Source organism: Strix aluco, chromosome Z (assembly GCF_031877795.1).
Source record: "Strix aluco isolate bStrAlu1 chromosome Z, bStrAlu1.hap1, whole genome shotgun sequence".
Taxonomy (NCBI): Eukaryota; Metazoa; Chordata; class Aves; order Strigiformes; family Strigidae; genus Strix; species Strix aluco.
The window spans coordinates 50,291,331-50,311,791 of NC_133971.1; the positions used below are offsets into that span (position 1 = coordinate 50,291,331).

Consider the following 20,461-nt stretch of genomic DNA (forward strand, 5'->3'; position numbering starts at 1 on the left):
TACATTTTGTACAGCAAGGCGTTAATTTGATTTACACTAACTTTCATTTCCTTGGACTGTCATTTATTTAAATAAAGTTCTGTATCTTAAGAATGAAATGCATCAATCAGTGATATGAGGGCTTAAGTTCTACTTTATTATACTTAGGTGGAGGTGGTGAAATCACGTGATTGTATTGATCTGAGCTCAAATAAGGCCTCAGTTCTGACCTTCAATATATTAACGTAGAGTTCCTGCTGATTACAATGAGAGCCAAGCACATGCAGCCAAGGCTCAGAGTTTGGCCTTTGGTCAGAATATGTATTCATTTTTGCTTTTTGTTAGATTTAGAGGATATATCAAAAATATTGTCCATTTTAAACTTGTTTTTCTTTTCTTCTGCTTGTCTAAAGTGAGATGCCTGTTCCCGTTATCCAACCCCAAGTGAAAGACACAAAGCTAACCTCTAACTTTGCCAACTGTAGTTCTCCAAACTTGCCAGCACTTTTGCATCAATGATGAGGACAGGTCACATTGCCCTGTTGACACAAAGATATGCCTTTGCAGCACAGCCCAGGGATGACACAGGTGACCCTGCCTGTCTGTTTCACAAGCAGAAGTATTACGTCAGTTCGTATTGGAAATTCCCCCTAGCCAGGCATCTTGTGAAAATCAGTGTTTTAGCTGTTTAGATGGTAACTAGTTATGTTTATACGGGAACTGTTAAACTAATTTAGCAATAACTTATTTAAAAATACCATCTTGCACAATGAGAAAAAGCTGAAAACAACCAAAAGTAATGTTAGTTTGAGTGGCCTCAACAGAACTGGTCAAATATTTTTAGCACTTATTTTAGTGTCCTTCTGACAGGGTGCACAAAAAGTTGAAGGTGAGACAGAGTTTTCTCATTCTGGTTCCAAAGGCACAGCAAGAAGTTTCCTGCACCAGGAGTTTACAGTGTCTGAAGATAAAAATAGGAAATGTTTCTGGGGAAAGGAAGTATTACTTCACAGTTTCTGAGACAAAAACCTTAAGCAGAGAAAGAAGAATGATTTGCTCAAAGCTACCAGAGGTTGTGGTGCTCAGAGGAACTGCACTCACCGCTCCTGGCTGAGGCACTGGAGTATTTTTCCACTCTGTTTTGCTCTTTGGGGTAATATTTAACATTGTGCACGGCAGAGTATAAATACACATAAAAACAAATCAAAGTAGATCAGATCAGCTGGTGGTTTATGTCTACGCATAGTGTGCCAATGTCTCCTGTAACACAGATGAAAAAAGCTGACCAGAAGGATAACCTGGATCAAACTTTTAGGTAGTTCTACAAGCAGAACTGGGACAGACACAGGGAAAAGGGGAAATAATTTTACTGGCAAAAAGAGACTGCGAGGGTTTAGATGAAGTTCTAAGACAGCCTCACTCACCTGACCACAGTTGGGGTGAAAACACCACAGAATAGGACTATTTAAAATACTCTAATGCTTGTGACAGAGCACACATTATGCTGATAAAACAAGTATGCATATCTGAAGCCATTTTGTGCAGTTTACTATGAATTTTTAAGCCTCTTGTGCTGAATTTGGCAGTGTGTTTCTGATGTTAGAACAGTCCTTCCCTGCAGCAGCCCAGAAGTCAAGTTTGGAATAGGATGAATTTCAAAAAACCTTAGGGAAAATTGAATTTGAAAGAATGTTGATGCCTATACACACATCTAAGTATTTACATATGTATGTACAAGACTTAGATGCATATAAAGTAGAAAGAAAGAATTGTAAGGCAATATTCATTTAAGGAGGTCGGGCTGGAAGAGGTTTCCTTTTATGTACAGGGGAAGAATTTATTTTCTGAATTCTTAAGAAGTTTTGTGGAGTTGCTGAGTTGTTTGTTGGTTTGTGGTTTGTTTTTTTTTTTTTTTTAGTTTTGGGCTACTTCATGTACACAGGTCCTACCAAAGTGATGGCTGCATGGCTTCAGACAAAGTTCTCATTTTATTTTGGCAGGATCTTTTTCCTGATTTTCCTCTGAAAGCATTTTAAATAGTTCTCCTTTGCAAGATTTGCTGGTTTAAGCTTATGTCAGAAAAAGTTTAGAAGTGGAAAAGAAAATTGCTATTTTAATCTATTCCTCATACTTAAAGTTCTCTTCTACTATTGTGCTCCCAGAATCTTGTCCTTAAGATGTCTGCAAATGGTCATGGGTTTTGGTTTTTTTCAAGAGTGAAATCAATAATTGGAGAAGTATAGTCTTTAAGGTCATGATAAAAAGCTGATAGAACAATATAAAATAGCAGTTTCAAATAAAAGCTTGATGGTTAAGCTGCAAAAAGATCCATAGACATGCTAACTGTTGAGAGGCTGATGACACAAACAGCTTTACTAAATTAATGGGAGAAAACACCTCCTTTACTAGAATAGACTGTGTGAAAAGCTGACCTAAGGCTCTTCTGTCTGACTGTCACAGTTGTCTTCTCTCTAATGTGTTTTGAAGTTTAAAAGAATGAGAAGAAGAAAGTCTGTTCTGTGTCAAGTAATGGAGGAATACCTGAATAGGTGAAAATTCTTGAGACAAAGGTGACTCTCTTTCAGAGCTTACACACTTAGGAGTGTGACAAAAACATTGGGCACCCAGAAGACAAAATCTCACACAAAATTTTGTCAAAATGATGGATAGGAAATGTGCATTTATGAATAGCTTGCTATTCTCTTTTTGCTGCTTTTCGCCTCTTTTTACTGTCTTTCTCTCTTTAAAATCATCTTGGTATTTCTGTTGATTCAATTATTCCACATTTGTTTGATGTGTAAGAATACTCTGAAACATTAAATTACATAAATCTTTCTTGTACCAGAGAGACAATTCAAATGTTAATGTAGATGTAGAGCCCTTATTCCTGGTATTTTCTTATAGTGTAGAGTATTAGTGCTGATTCTGACTCACTTGCTGTATGAGTATTGAAAAAGTCCACCTCTGAAATGGAAACCCTTCGAAGTATCTTGGCCCATGCAAATGCCAAGTTGTTTCCGTGTATTTGAAAGACAAAGTCCAGCACGTTTGTCTTGCAATACTCAGCTGAGTGTTTTAAAAGGGGAGATTAAAAAATGAAAGCTCAAAATATTAGCACAAGATAAAAGTGGCAGCTGTTTTATGGAAACTTTGATAAATTTCTTTTAGTAGACAATTGTGTGTAAATGCTCCTTAAAAACATTGAAATCACTTTTTGTTAAAAGATGTGAAACCAAAAATACATGCCTACTTCTTCAGTTTTTAACTCATGCCTTAAAAAGGCAAAGTTTCCAGTGACCAAGGTCTTATTACTTAACAAGGTCTATTTCTTCAGCTTCTCTTTTTTCTACTGTAAATATTTTAAACACAAGAACAGCCAGCATTTTTAACTTTGTCCTTCTTTCATTGAACTGATGTGGGTGGAAACAAAACACCTGACAGAAGCTAACAACCTCTTGTCAGATGGCATGCTGCTGATGGTGGTAGAAATATCTACCCTGAGTTCAGGGGTCAGCGTTGGACTCTGTAGCAATAGGCACAAGGAAAGAACTGAAAAAAAAGGAATTATTTTTCTTTCCTGCCTGGCTTTCTGAAACTCAGTACTCTTTCAACAAAAGGCTCTTTAGATTTGCAGATATTTGGGATTGAGGAAGAGGTGTTCAGTTTCACTGTTGGCTCCTTCCAGCCAAAGCTACAATTCAGCAAGCCTTCACCAGCATGCAGAAGAAGAGTTGTCAATCAACAGTTAAATACTGACATGAATAGTACTTTTGTAAATATTTCTGTTGTGCCTTTGAAAGCACACAAGCCAAAACAAAAAATCTTTTGACAGTGTGTGAAAAACAAAACTGAAATGCTTCAACAGCCTTTCGCAGCTAGAAAGCTGGCCATATAAACTCTAAAATTGAATGTTCTTTGTCAGGTGGAAGAAAGCTGTGTTCTGAGATTTGATCATCAGGCAGCCCAACAGTGCAGCTGCATGATTTAGAAAAGCATTTCTTAGCTGTGTGAGTTCGTTGGTTGCATTTTTATTCACATTCATGAAGTATTTGCAGTTGTCATTGTATTCATCTTGAGTGAGTTTCCCTTTTAAAAGCATTAGCAAGACACTGAGCAGTTTCCAGATCTTCAGTCAGATCTGATATATTGTAAGATCTGCCAAATAAATCCCAAAGTTGAGTGCTTTTGTCCATTTTTTTAAGAGGCAGTAGGAAAATAACAGCCTCACATACACAAAGAAAGTATCTTTCATATCTATCAGTTTATAATAATCTCTACAGGACAGTCTTAATGATGTGTATTGCAGAAAACATTGCAGGTGGTGACTAACTAAAGAGCACTGGAACACAAGTGGAGCAGTTATCTTGAGTTGCACAACCACACTTGCAAAATTGAATATTCAGACTTGTTTGGATTAAAGGGCACATTGGCTAAAGCTACCAATTTATCTGCTGCTTTCATTGTAACTTGGATTTTAACTTCCACCAGAGATGGCATGAGAATTGTTGCTACCTCATCTAACATCTAGCAGACTCAAGAGCAGCACCACAGCTGTCAGTCTGCTCAGAGGTGGCTGGGAGTCCAAATTCTCACATGAAAATTAAACCCATGACTTTGTGTCCCAGGTCCTGTGTTTGTGGGAATGTTTTTTTTTTTTTTTTTACAGGATAAACTGTTTCATCCTCATATACAACAATTTTGGTTGGTTTTTTTTTCAGACATCTGGCATCTTTTGAATACCAGTTAATCCTCTTTGGAAGGGCCTAAGTCTGTCCTAGAATTGTTATGTTTTCAGGAAAATAATTTTCAGCTGTTACCTAAAGTTAAATCAACAGTTCCCCTTCGGACAGTCATCCCGTTGCTATGCTGTTCTGCACAGATTTACAGCTGTATTAACCTGTGTCTTTTATCTGTAGGTCCTCTAAGGTCAGTTCAGCTGACTGTAACCTTCCATTTAGATTTTAAAATTCAACTAGCCCCAGTAAAATTCCAGTTTATGTAGACTCAACAACATTCCCTTTACCGCAGTCATGTTGCCTACCTCTGGGTGCACTTAGTAGGAATGTCTGCAATACTTTGGTCACTGAGAGAACAAAAAAATTCTCTGAAATGCCAAGACCTAGAAGCACTGGAAATGAAGGAGATGGTTGGAATCCAGTGTCATTGAAAAATGGTGAATGGGGAAGGCATCTAAGTAACTGAAGATGCCAAGGAGAGATCTCTTTCCCAAATAGAGATTCTTCCAGACAGATTATTTTTCAGCATATCAATCTTCATTTAGAAATAGAATCTGGACATTTAAGATACAAATATGAATCTTTAGGTGGAGAACTAACCTGCAGCTTCTGCTGAGGTGAAACCGCTATCTAGAATGCAGGCTGGGATAAACATCCTTGAAATTATGAGGTATAACCCATGTTCTTAATTTAAAGCAGTTCAGTGCAAGATTGCTCAAACAGGAGGAAACAAATGTAAACTTCTGAGGCAAAAATAATTTCTAAATACTGCCATATGCATGTGGATAGATGGAGGGACACATAGAGAAACATCTAACACTGAAAGGGAAGCCTGAAGTACAGGTTTTTGGCTCACATTCTCTGGAGCTGTTGTTTCCCGTGGGTCTCACCTTAGCACCAGGGATCCTTTCAGCTGGTCCTTGCTAACATAGTAAAACTGGAGGCTTGGAATGAAGACCAAAAAATAGCTGGGTAGATCTCATTGTTTTTCCTGGTGTAATATCCTTATTGTAGTCATTAAAATCTATCCTGGAATTTTGAATTTGCAGTCAGTGCTTATAGCAAAATACTTTTTGTCTAGATCTTCATCTGTGATGTGGATTTTATTCATTGAAGTCAATGAAGTAATAGTGACCTAAATCATCTAAGCCTTAATCCTGCCTGTGGCTGGAAGCCCTGGCTCTTGGTGTTTCCCTCACATGCTTTGCAGGAGCAGAAGAAACAGCATTAGAGAGAAGTGATTTCTGTTTTGAAGCAGAGACCATTTCTTTTGTTTTGCTTTGTTGGGTTTTTTTATTTGTTTGTTTAGTTATGAATTAGTCAACACCTACCAAAGGTGATATTCCAGTTAAAAACCTAATGGATGGTAATGGAGTGTCAGAAGATCGTTTGGGCTATGCATATATTGACAAATAGGATAACACAGTAGGAGTGGATCTGTAGAGTAAAAAAATTGGTGCTGAGGACTGGACATTCCACAATATATTGATTTCAGTAGGTTTTACTTCAGGCTGGTTCTGGTCTGATCTGTGAATGGAAAACTCATTAGCGGTTGGGGAACTCCAGGGGCACATTTCTGGGTTAGTGTTATCTGCAGGTAATTCAGATAATATGCTTCAAGACTTCTCTACAGCATGGTATGTGGGAAAAATCAGGAGGTTTGCTTCAAAGTTGCGCTCTTGGTCTCACTCTGTCCTGAAGACAGGTCATGAGTTGTACATCTTGCAGTAAGTGCACAGTGTGGGTATGGTCTTGCAAGTTCTTCCCTTGTTAAAAGTCTTCCTACTGGATTAGAGGTAAGCTTGCTTGCAAAAGGATTATTTCTGAGCTGATGTAAAACATATCTAGTGTATAGCATATAACTACAGCATTGTTTGCACTCTTTTGAGGCTTGCCAGAGAACAGCTGTTTCTTATTTTTCAAGTGTAGTGAAAAGGAGACAGATCTGGCAGGAAACCTCAGACAGGGGGTGGTAATAGCTTAGAATTTGTGCTCCCTTCTTCAGACTCAAACAACTTGAAACTGGACCTGGGCAAGCTCCCTGAGGCAATGAAGACACAAATGCCAAAGTGATTTCAACAACCAAAGATCTGACCAATAAATTTTTACCTGGAGAGGAAATTACCGAAATATAAGCCTCACTACTGATGTTTTAAACTTCTTGGGTCATATACATTCATTCTTGTGTGCCCAAATGACACTTTTTTTTTTTTCCACAAAGTAATAATTCCACAGATCAGAGGACAGACAGTAAGAGACTGATTTGGAGTCATTAAAGCAATTAATCGGTATGCTTATTTGATGATAATGCTTCCTGAAATAAGTCTGAAACCACTGTTAGCTCCAATATCGCAGCTGATGAGAGCACTTTCCAGAGGGTAGCCAGAGGTGGCCCTGACAGCTGCTCTGAATTGTCATGTTGCACATTCCACGGTTTAAACAGTAATTTATTTTGCAATCTCTGCATCATCAATTCCGGGGTGTTTGTCTGTAATGTTTAATGTTTAAAGAGGTCAATATTTAGAGATCTGTGACAGCAAATAAAACCTCTAGATTGCTTGAAAGTTAATATGTCACACACTCTGATGGTGATATAGAACAAGAACTGCCACTGACAAAGTGTCAGTGCCTCTATTAAGACAAGAAATTATGGTGGTAAGAGAACCAGCAGTGAGAAAGACTATTTAAAACTTCTGACGCAGTTTCTGAGTATCTTAGTAAAGTTCACCGGAGCTTAAAGAAAAAACTCTGTTTGTTAATCTTATTCAAGACGAACAGGGAAACAAAACAGTGTGAATAGTACAAAACAGGGTTATAGGATTTGCTAACGTGGAGAAATGAACGTCCCTGCTGCTCTGCCTCCTTCTCCAAGCCAGCGTGGGAAAAAACAGGCATGTGTATTGGCAGACTGTGGGATACACTACTGCTCTCAGCAATGCCTGTAAGAGTTGCCACTATATATTCCTGCAGGATCACTGCTTTGAAGTAGCACAGTCATGCTTGGTATTGAGGTTCCCAAAGTGATGCTGGAATAATCAAAGTACCAAATTTGTGGGTTGTGCTGCCAATAGGGGAAGATGATGGCAATAAAAGCTGGTACTACAGGCACCGAAATCCGTGTACGTGACTGTATGGTAATCCAAGCAAAGAAGGAAAGGGAGGGTGGAACCCTTTCACGTGTCGGTGACCTGAGGTTAGCAAGTTTTGCCTCTGCTAACCCTGCTGCTTCTAGATCACCCCCTCTACCCAACAGGGCTTTCTGCAACAAACATCTGTGGCAGCAATGCTGGGAAGCACTACCTGCCCTTCCTTTCTTTCCACGCACAGTTCTGAGTAAAAGGGGGACTGATGTTTTAAACAGCAGATGGGCAAAAGACCTCTGAGCAAAATCCGTAATTATTGGAATCTCAAAGATACTTTTTCTCTTGTTAACTTAAACTTTTAGAAACAGGGTTATTTGATTAGTGAGACAACTTCTGATTTTATACTACACATTAGAGAGATAGATATATAATATTTTCATCTGACTTGGCTAAACTCACACCTGCAAGCACAAGAAAAATTATTCCACTGAATTGGAAAAGCACTCCTTGAATCTAAAATTACTTTGGTTTAAGCACCAGGTTAAACATCATGATGTAGTGTATTTGTTGTGCAAACACAAATTACGTAATTAAATCAAAATTCTGTTATTTTTACTTTTCGTAATTTTTTAGGAGCTGTGACCATTTGTTTCCAAATACTCTAAGCAGTTCTGAAATTTCTGTGAGAGGGGAAAGTGTTAAAAAAATCTTGTCTCTTAACAAGGAAGTTTGGTGTTTCAAGCTGGAAAGATAGCTCATTTCCTGAAAACCCGATAATATCATTCCTTGACAAGAAATACTTTTTGTGTAAACAGAGCACAAACTACAGTTTTATAGTTCTAAATACCACTTTTAAAGAAACGGGGGATGTGGTTTGATTCCCTGACCTGATCCTTGCAAGTTAGATCCTCCATAGTCCCAAAAGACATGAATAGTTTCTTGCAAGTAGAAAAGAGAAACAGAAACAAGACTTATAGAATGTTCTGAATACGCAGGTCTCTGCTCACTCTCTCTCTTCTCTCTCTCTCTGTCTCCAGACCTAAAATGCTGTGAAGTCGAGGCAAACTGCCAAGAGTTTCACACCCAGTGCTGAACTGGCATGAAGTCAAAGGTTGCTAGTTGCATTTGGATGCCAAAACATTAGCACAGCTCTCACTACTGGCTCTTACACATCTTTTTTGAAAGCTAGGTACTTTGCAATTTTTGCCTCTTCTATAAGCTTTCATTGCTTGTTTTTCCAAGTTTTCCTTGAGTACTAACCTCGCTGTGGGTAAGAAAGCATCCTGAATACTAAAAGTTTCGTCTTCAGTGGTAGCTATTGATGGAGGTCCCTCTGCTGCAATGGGAAGCACATGCTTCAAGTGTTGCATGCCCTGGGTATGCCTGCACTTACCAGTTCAGTGCAGTTCAAGCCTGCTCTTTGGTCCGAATTTGCCAGTCAGCCACACTGAAACCCCCAAAACCCCACTGAGAGGCTGCCTCAGCCCAAGCTCCACAGACGTGTTTGGAGGGGGACAGCCTGCTCTTTCTTAGAGCCCCAGAGTATGTCCAAACTTCCACTCAGAAATGGAGCATGTTAAGTTTGAATGCAATACTGCCCTGTCAGGGATATCCCAAGTCTGACCCTTGTTAACACCGTATAAATGCATTCAGTGACTAACTACTGCAATTTGAAAAGTCATGGGCTACACCACCTGGGATCTGCCCTAGATCCCCAGTCTTTACCCCACAACTACTGTCTACCCTCAGAGGGTACCACACTGGGACAGCAGTAGGTTCGACCCATAACTTGCAAGCATATTTTTGGGACATAAGTTTTTATTTACCACGTGTTCAGATAGACACCAATATGTAATTAATAAATCACAAAAATCACTTTAAGCTCAGAAATGTTCCCACTGAACTCAGTGGGAGTCTTCACATGTTAAATGCGCTGGGATCAGTCACCTGAGGCTATGAACTCCCAGATCTGCCTAAAGTCCCTTGCTGTTGTAAACATGGCAGACTGACGCTGTTACAATATTTGATATTATAGCACTTTAAACCAAGACTGTCCTCTTCAGGAAAAGCAAGGACTCCAATCATAGAAAACATCTTTATGGATGTTCAAGTGGCTGGCAGAAGGAACCAATACAACTGTGCAGATGCTTTCTTGCACCAGGGCAGAGTTAACTCTGGCACTGAGGGAAAACAACTGCAGCTTATAGGGAAGTATTTAATCTCTGTTCTCCTGTGCAATTCTCAGCAACACAGTAAAAGGAACACACACTACAATTAATGATTTACATATTTATAACTCCATCTTCTTGACCTTTGTTAGACAAAACACCTGAGTAAACCAATCTCTATGCTTAAATTTCTTGTAACAGCTGGGAATGTGGTAAATATTTTTGAAAAAAAAGTGAGCAGGAAGGATAACTGTTTTGGTTTTTTTAAGGTAACACAAAGCAGGAATACAGAAATGGTCAGATGGAGTTTAATAATAAGACAACAAGTTGCAACTGCTAAAAACTGAATGTAAGAAGCTATTTTGCTTGTGCAGTGGCACACTTCAATTTTGCAACAATAACAAGTTGCTTGTTTATCTCATCCAAGCAACTGTTTTCTCCTTTCACATCACAGCAAATAGCTGACTAGGTGAAAAAAGTTGATCAGTAATTTCGAGGATTATAGCTAAATCATTGCACTGGTTTCAATTTAATGGTCATAAAAATTTCTTATTACCTTTATATCAGTATATAAGGCAATATTCTTATTAACTTTGGATAGAACACAGTATCTTGACTATTTCCAATTCTTAGGACTGCAGGCACATCCTAAAGAAATATTTTAAAAGTATATGTACCCTTTTTGATAACTACCTCTTTTGGCTTCATTCACCCACTGAAATGAATGAAATCTGAAAGTAAATTTTATGCCCTTGAACAAGGGCAGGATTCTTTTTCTGAGTACGTCTCACTGAAGCTCCTAGCTTGCAGCTAGTGTTTTGTCTTGAGTTGAGGCAGCCAGGGATGCTTGATATTTTGTAGTAACATGGTATAACGATAATTTAGAAGTCTATTTGTGTCAGACTAGCAAGGGAAGGCCATATGAAGAAGCAAAGTTGTTAGGAGAAATAATGCATCTCTCACTCTCAGGAACTCAGTGCTCTGTTAGTGCTAGTGAAGAAATTCCTGCCTACCCTTGGCGTTCTGCTTTAGAAGCCAAAAGCAAATTAGGATCCATATGCACTATGGATTCTTTCAGCTCTGCCTAATATCTGTAGTTGCCAGATCAAAGCTTTTAACTGAGTAAACCAATCTGCTTCTGTATTAGAGTCAAATACGCTTGATTGTGCACACCCTACTGATAAAAAATGGTGCTTAATCAGCATAAATGCATACTTTGTGTGCAAGAGCACAGTGTTTTATTGAAAACAGATTGGAGAGTTTTAGCCAGGGAAAATGACTGTTGTCCAGATCACCAGCAATTTCAAAGGTTGTTTTTGTGTGTATGCTTTAGGTAGACACAGAGCACTAAAAGGCAATGACTGTTGGATGATGTTCCATCTGTATAGCTGCTGAGCAGGTCAGAAAATTAATTGTTAGAGAGGTTTTAAATGGGAATGGAAGAATATTTGTTATTCCACCCTGAAAATTGTAAGATATAAACACTGGACTTGGCAACTTGCTCAACAATTACTCAGAAGAAAAAAGTCTATCACCACTAGTTCTTAAGTACAGACACGTTGATAAGCCCCCCCCTGAAATTTTCATTACAATATTTTGTTAGTGAAGACAAATAGCAATTAGCAAAACAAACCCAACATTTTAAATAACCTAACAAAGATTATTTTTCTTTTCCTAAATCAAATTTTCCTCTCCTTTATAGAGTCACTATTTCCTCTGTTCTTCATGCACAAAGTAAAGAGGATCTTAATTTCTGAAGTGAATAAATGCAGACGTTGGGCTAATTTACAAAAAAACTTTGTGGCTTTTCTCAAGCCTCGTGCTCTAGGACACAAGGACCTCATGTTCTTCACTCACAGGATCAAGAAGCAGGAACGAGAAGAAAGGAAAAACTCTCTTTAATTTTACATAGAAATTACTTGTGTATTTCCTTAAATAGAAGGTAAGCAATCTAATCTAAAGCACTACAAAACCTTTTTCTTTGACCTTAACTGGCGGGCAGAGGTGCAGCTATAGTACAGGTGATCCTATGTTTGACAAGGAGATAAAATCAAAGTTTGAGTTAAGGCTCTTGACTCACCTGAGTCTCAGTGCTGTGCTTCAATCCTGCAATGCTGTAACTACTGCTTTATTACTGCAGTGAATACCTAAAAGTATAATGTCTTAAACTACCTACTGGGTATTTAGGGAGAAAATCTGGCCTAAGCGTGTCAGTGGGAATTTTACCACTGACTTCATTGACAGCCTGGATTTCACCCACAGCTTGTTGAATCACTAGGGGGTTTTTTACTGAGTTTTCCAAACTATATGGTACTAGATAACCGTCATACTCTATTTTCAGCACTATTGTTTTTTCTGGATCAAACATCTCTATTGATCTGTCTAAATGGGTTAAAAAAAAGTGGGAGGGAGAACAAATTTTTTAAAGTTTTGAAAGAAAGCTTTGTACATCTTTTCTAGTTATGGAGCAACAACTGCAAAAATTACATCAACAAGACAGAAGAGCATCATTTCAGGAAGATGAGCAACTAACCCTCAAAGGCCTTACATTTGATATGTTGGAAGAGTACATGAATGATATAGCTAAACTATGAAGGAATTTCAGGAAGGTAAAAATTAACCTTACATATTCATACCTATTTTCCTTTGAAATGCATGTCATAGGGGGAAACTGATTTGCTTAACTGCATCTTGGAACAAGGGACCTTCTGTGTTTTTCCATTAAAGTAAATAATCATCCTGTTTTCTAGCTGTACTAACAATTTCTATTGTCTAAAAAGACAGTAGTTCTTTCTCTCCTTTTGTGGCACAGAGGTGGAGGGAATATTTTCTTAACATTAGAAGCATACTTACTAGTATAATACAGCACAAATTAAGAGACAGACTTTCTCTAGGCACACCAGTCTACAAAATCACTGCTCCCAGCCGCTTAGTTTTATTAATGAGAAATGTAGGATACTCCATTGCCCAAACTCACCATTTATGATTACATCTATGTCCCAATCTTTTATTAGTATTTCCACGTTGCAAAGCAAGCATAAACCTGCTCCATTTTGCATTGCCTTTGCACAGGTGCAAATGATTTAGCAATTGCAACCACATGTGTCCCATTATATAACTGCATACGCTTCCTATTTTAATCAGTGTGGCAAATGACTAATTGTATAAATGTGCAATTTAAAAACCTACTGATATGAAAACATGATAGACAACACCTTCATTTTTAGATGTCACTACCCTCTGGCTGAATATATAAAGTTCAGTGCTATAGTTCTTGTCTGTAATGACACTCTACGTAGTTAGCTGGTTCACCTTTTTACTCTCTAAGTAATGTGCTGAGTTGTAACATTTGTGTCCTACTGTAGGAAAGAATGTGATGCCATCAGTTGGGTGACCTGTAGGTGCAGGTGCACAGATGATGAAGCAGCTGCATTAGAAGTATTATGTATTGATCCATGGTAAACTTTGGATATCTCCACACGCAAGCAGGTGATCCTTTTGGACTGGGAAGAACTCATCTCACAGTGAAAGAATTAGCTATTTCTAGAGAAAGAAAAAATAATATGTTTATTTTCCCTGCTTGTATTCCTTTATTTTCTTGGATAGATGGGCTCAGGACTAAAAAGTTTCCTCTACTCTCTATGTAACACTGATAAAATAGAGAAGTCTTGTTGAAGACAGCCATGCGGGATTCCTCTTCCCATTAAGTTATGGCTAATATTCTGAATAGACAAACACAAGGAAGAAATGCATATACATCCTCTGATACACATGGAAAATTAGGAATGTACAACAACTAATGATAATCTGCAGAGATATAACAATCTGTTTAAAATGAAAAGGACATATATTTGGGGGAAAAAAATCCAACAATTTTATAAAGGTTCCCTCTCTAATTTATAAACTTATTGTTATGAAAAGCATTTACTCATAGTCTCAGTTTTATTTTTATCACATGTCCAAGTCCAAAATTGCTTCAAGAATGCAAATACATGGCATGCCTACTATTCCAGAAAGGAAACAGCGTTTTTATTTTCTCATGTTCTCCCACTTTTTGCAACTTCTAGTATATTAAAAATGTACAAACACAAAGGGTGTCTGTGACTGAAAGAAGCTACCTATTCTCTTCGTCACCCAAACCACATGTACCGGTGTCCAGACTTTCAGACAGCAGTAATGACAATTACCATAATTTTTGTAGATGCAGCCCTACAATTTAAAGTCCTTACTAGATAGTAATAATGTCAACCCAGAGACATAAATTCTAACTTAGACAAATGAGCAGAATGTATACTCCGAGCATCTAAATTCCAGCAAAAAATCATGAACTCATTGTAACCTCCACACAGCCTCATTCTACAAAGTTCATTAATATCAGCTTCAACATTTTGCAGTGTAATAACAGGTACAATTTTTAAAGTCCTCTGGAATTCAAATACAGGCTCACATGACTTTCAAAAATGGAATCAGTATTCTAAATTAAGCCCCCAAATCCCTTTAAATACTTTATTTTCTCTGCAGCGTTTCTTCATGTCAGTTTCCTGTTTCATCTAACGTAGAAAAAGCCCTTGTCAAAATCCTGTCTGTACTTTGGTAAGTTATTAAGCAAATTAAAAATATATTATAGCCTGAAGCCAGAATCTTGGTTTTTATTTCTGTATACAACTTTAATTGTTACATACTTTTAGACCATAGTCAGCTTTCAGTCTATCTTATTTTTGTACTACAAATGTATAACAGTGTCATAAGTTGTAAAAAGAAGCTGAAAAATGAACAACTGCAGTTTCCGGCACCATGAAGATCTACAAGCACTCAAGAACGTAGAATAAATACCTGTCCTAGCTGACTGACTTCTGCTATAGCATCTCATTCATCTTCAATAGTGTCTTAACCTTTCTTCTTCTGCCCATAAGCACACACTCAAGTTCTTGGTCTTGTTCCCTCCCACAGACCCTTTAAAATTCTCCTCTATCTGCTTTAAAATGCCTATATCACACCACACCAGGTTTGTCAGATTATCTGTTTGTCACTTTAATGAAACAGATTAACTCTTCGCACTGAAAGAACCTGTGAGCTCCTGGGACACAAAGTATGTCACAAAACTGCCAACAGAAGTCAGTGGAAGGATCTTTTGAAGGCAGCCATGGGTATACATTTAATTTTGCAGATTGATACAAGCATACCATCTTTCCAAGTCCGTGATTAAGTACCAGCCACCATCAAAGATTTCAATATGTAATTCAAAACACAAGCACGGAGATATCTCTGCTTTCATAGTCAGTGCTGGTATAAACCCTGGTTATCTATTAACATAGTGATAGCTACCTGTTTTACATCATTGTGATAGGTCCCACAGACTTTATAGTATCCCTTATAAAGACAGACAATAAATTCAAGTTTAGGTGGATTATCTAAGCGAATACTTTGAAAATATCTTTTCAAGGGCCAGAGGAGATGATTACCAGAGAAATTACAGGATGTTGAAACAGACATTATGAGTCTGGAATAGAAGCCTTAGAAGAAGAAAGTGAGCAGGTTTTATTGTCCATCAATGTTATTATTTCCCTCTGCCCAAGATACAGTAAAGAACTGCAACAACAATGACCAATCCATAAAAACATGGCATCACCCTTGCTCCTTCATTCTTTCAAAGAAAATGTTCCCCCGTTGCCTGTTGGATGTCCTCATTCATACCAATGCATTAGTTTTTATGACAGGACTTGCATTACTGTTTTCATCTAGCAGAGCAGCAGGACTTGGTACAGAGCACAGCTAATGTTGGTTGCAATATGACCTCTGATACCAGCTGTTTCTGTACTTCCTCACAGGTGTTTGTCTTCCACATGGCTGACAGCTGAATTCTGTTCAAAAAGGATGACTAAGGCTGCAATAGATAGAAAGCCAAGTTTGCTCTTGGATTCTTGTCTTCCTCCTGCTGTGCCTCATGTCATTAGCAGAGCTTTGCCATTGTGGTACAGAGGTTGCTGGAAATAAATTGTTCTTAAGCAGACAGGCTTTTGTTCAGTTTAGTCTCTAGGCTTCCAGCCCGAAGTCTTGAGCAATTCACACTCAGAAAGCTCTGTGTGTCTGTGGTAAGGCTCTTTTTCAGAGACTTTTTAGTCTGAGCCAATTTGTAGTAAAGAGAACCATTTTCTGAAAGACTGTTGTGGGCAGACGATCTTCATTATCAGTCTTGTCCTAGCATATTCTCTGAATTTTCCATCAAATTAGGCTTTGGATTTAGATGCAGATAAGATTATTCTTACGTTTCTATATCTGTATTTCTTTATGTGGACTAGTTGCAGAGCAAATCAGGGAGGCATACAGTATTCTTGTATGTCTTGCTTATTAATTAATTAATCCTTCACTTTTTTCTGTACAAATGGGTGAAAGAAATGATGTGTGCACATAGATCTTTCTTTCTGAAAAAATAATGCAGGTTTCGTTTATTTTCCGTCACGACCACAATTGCATCACATGAAATCCAAGGTTACTCTCTAAAATAGTCAGCATGTTACTCATTTTTTTTTGTGGACATGCAAGAGGCCAAGTAACATTGTGGGTTTTCCTGCTCCTTTTCGACTTCTCTTGTTACTCCTTCCAGAAGCCACTGTCTGTAATGTCTTTGCACAAGCCTACAAACGGAGGTACTTTTTAGAACCAAGATTTTTTTGGATGCACTCGTATCAGCATAATATTTGTGAAGCATTTGGTGTAACTGTTGAGAGAGCATCCCTCACTCATTTTCTTACCGATGATGGTATACAACCCCTCCTGTCTATCAGTTAGAAGTTGTCATCAGCTATCACCCAAGTTCTGAGCATTTCTAGCCAGTCTTCACCTGCCAGCTATTTTTGTTGAATGCTTTGATGAATTATATAAAAATTGTATAAGCATGACTTTTGCTGCAATCTGCACTTTACAGACCCTTCAGTTCTTTTGCAGCTAAAAAGAGAAGAATGAGGACTATAATGTTTCTCCATCTAGCTCTAAGTCCCAAAATGCACATTCATGTGCCTGTATCCTGTTCTGCGGAATGGCAAGGCAATTTTACAACAGCTATGAGCTCCTGGGCTATGAGCTCTTATTTTCAATCCCATCTAAGATGCTTGCTTTTCCCCTTAATCTTCTTTTTCCCATTCTTATTCCACCTCAAGAAATACATTTTCTTCTCTCTTCTCTATTATCTACATGTAACACTGCTACATTTTTTTTCCTGGATTTATTTAAAGGATGATTTTTGCCTAGACTTCACCTGTTACAAATTGCCACATCCAGCCTTTGACTCCTATTTTTAAATACCTTGACAATATATTGCTTGTCCACATGTTTCTATTTTCTGAAAGAATACCTGAATGCACCAATATGTAAAATATCTTAAAAGCAACAAAGCATACAGAACAAATGAGAAAAGCCAAAAACCAAAATGCCAGTTGATTCACGGAGTACCTGATTATTTTGCTTTCCAAGATATTAACAACACTGTTACTGTGTTAGCTATGTCTAAGATAAAATGTGGAAACTCCCTTTCGCTTAGAATACTGATGATATTTAGGATACTAATGCTTATCTGGTACCTTTTAAATATTCAGTATCTTGTGTTCTTTTTCCCAAGATTAAGAGAGGTAGTTTTTGAATCAACAGACTACACTTGGGTAGCCAGAGAGCGTACTAGATGGGTATCCTTATTCACTTATATGAAATTCTGTATTGCTTCCCTTAGGAAATATTAAAAGTAGCATATTTATTAGAGAGCCAGTCACGCTAAAGGCTTTATTTGTTCAACTGACAGCTGCTTATAAGCAATAATTACAGCATTACAGAAGGTAACAGACCAATTTATTCATTTTTCAGTGCATAAATACTGCCTGAGCATGAATAGCCGGGATTACTATGAATGGGCGAGAACCATTTAGTCATGTAACAGAAAAGAAAAATATATAGAATTGTTTTGCATAAAGATGTTCTTGGTCTTTTAAAATCTGTCCATTACTTATGAAGCCACAATACTGCTTAAAATGCTTTAACTGAAACAGTTTCTTAGAGAGAATGATATATTTTATTAGACCAACTATATAGTTTTAAAGAGTGGATTATTTTTATTAAGTGTTTTATAGCATATTTTAAGTACCTTAACTGAGTGGATAAAAGTGCACATATGAAAGGACATGTTTTTCTTTCATTAGGTAAGTGTAACAGCATTATTGAAATTCAGCCATGACTGGAAAGAAAACAAAACAAAACAAAAGTTGAGCCACTGGGAGAAATGTTGTGGGAAGGATGCCTGGTTTCTTCAGATTCTTCACTCAAAATCTGGCCAGAGCATAGTTTGGAGTTCCTATCCACTTCAGTGCAGCCAACCTTTCACTGTCTATGTCCTTCTGAGGTTTTCCAGCCCTTCCCCAGACCTTTCTCCTTCATGCAGTCCACTGAAGCCCAGGTTCAGCCAGAGAACAGATGAGAACTGGCCTTTTGCATATCCTCAGCCCTCCAAGTCCTAAAAGAAATTCGGATGGTCCCTACTGCCTCACCCCAGAGCTACACACTGTGTAACAGGGCTGGTGCGGGCACCCGTCCCCAGAGAGGACTGGGAACTGTGAGTGTTAACCACAGGCAAATTCCTGCCTACTGCTTAGAGCAGGCCACGTTTGCGACATTTCCCATGGGACAACACTTCTTCGTTTCCCATGGAGCAGCTTTTGCAGCTCCCTGCTCAGGACATGGGTGCTTGTAAGCCTCACTGCTGGAGATCTCAGTAAGTCATACCTAGGGAGTCCTGGTACCTAGAGTGACATGTGGCTTTAATGGGGTGTTGTAACCCATTCCGTTGAGCTATGCCTACACTATGTATGGCCGAGATTGTCACTTTTTTTTTTTTTTTTTTTTTTTTTTTTAGCTTTTCAATATCCATTTATCATTGAATTGGAAGAGCCAATATGAGAGTAAGGAAAGCTTAGGCACGGAATAGGCTTTCAGTAAAAGTTGAGAAGAGCGCAGGAAAGTCGTTACGACCAAGAGCTCCCTCTGGTGTCTGACAGAAGGAGCAGAAGGTCCGCGCCTGCCCATGGCTGGGCTGGGTGGGGACCGTGCCGCAGGGCCAGCACCCGCGAAGCAGTGGCACCCTGCCGCGGGGGTCCCCGGGCAGCGCCGGGACACGGAGGAGCCCCCGGCACCGGCTTCTCCAGCTCTGGCTGAGCTCTGGCTGAGCTCTGCACCGGGTATGGCCTGAGCTTTGTTGTGCCAAGGTGGAAGCACATTTCTCTAACGTAAAAACCTCTTCCAACATTCATAATGGAGTTTCACTGATTTGTCTTAAAAAAAAAAAAAATCCCAGGGAACTGCTATTTTGAAACAAATTCTTATCCATTTGAACTTCTTACTTATAAATATATTTTTAAAAAAAAGAAAGTTAAAAATCAAAGTACTATGTTTTCATGAATACAGGTTCACAAATCCATGTCGGTAAGACTTGAGACTCTGCAAGAGTGTACATGGGGTATTTCAGAAGGTAACAAGAGTGACACCTTTCCCAATAATCTCCCTTTTCTGCTTCCATGATGGCCAACTCCTTGTATTGCAGCAGCTCTCAACCTCTTCCTCTGTGAAGCCGTACACGTGGAAATACAGTAAATGTTTAATTTTGTGTGCAACTAAATTTATTTTTCCTCTAAAACATTTATTTCAATGTGTTATTTTCTTGGGGTGTCCTGTCTGGATGTGTTTTGGCATTTATGTAACCAACTATCACGAGCATAGAGTAGCACACTGACTTTTTAGACACAAACAGGCTCATTTCTTGTTCACTGCAGTTTTGAAAACATGAGAACAGAGGTTAGAAAATGCACTGAACCTTAAATGAAAGGATAAATTCAAGCAGTTTTGAGGTCTGGTGATTTCTTCCTCCACAGCATGACTTTGCACAAATCACACTGAACCTGTGGGATGAAACTGTGTTAGCAGTTAGTATACTTCAAGTGTTTTACAGTTGTTCAGGGCTGCTTCTTCAAGTATGAAGCACAGCAAAAAGGAAGATTAACTTGTATTATAACGTGACTGGCTTAATTTAGTAATTTTAAGCTATCAAAAATTGAACACTATACTGGCAAGTAAGTAGGAATTAATATCTGGATATCAAGGTCTATTTTTATGTAAAATTTGTCAAAGCAAGCCAAAAGCAAAGATTTTTAAAGCTGAGGTACTTAAAATGATGAAGCTTTACCATGATAGGTGAGTGAGTAGTGAGATAAAGCATACCATGGAATGCACTTAAGTGAGAATTGGTAAATAAAAATGGTAAAGTGGATTTTCTTAACTGTTACACGCCACTAGATTTCTGGAAAGGTATTATGGACACACAGACTAAGGAATTTTGTGAAAACACCTTTCAAAATTTCCAGTAGGGAGGATTGCATATTAAAGGACTGTAAAGGTGTATTTGACTGTACTCAAATAACAGGAAATGTTATTTCAGTCATAAGATCTCATTTTATCTGCC

General features: G+C 38.3%; 1 long non-coding RNA gene across 1 annotated transcript; it reads left to right on the forward strand.

The window, feature by feature from the left end:
• The first annotated feature begins 11,689 nt into the window (after positions 1 to 11,689).
• On the forward strand, positions 11,690 to 14,587 carry LOC141918450 (uncharacterized). The gene is made up of 3 exons (XR_012621684.1): positions 11,690 to 11,908; positions 12,427 to 12,575; positions 13,332 to 14,587. It is a non-coding gene; the product is annotated as an uncharacterized LOC141918450 (long non-coding RNA).
• The last annotated feature ends 5,874 nt before the right edge of the window (positions 14,588 to 20,461 follow it).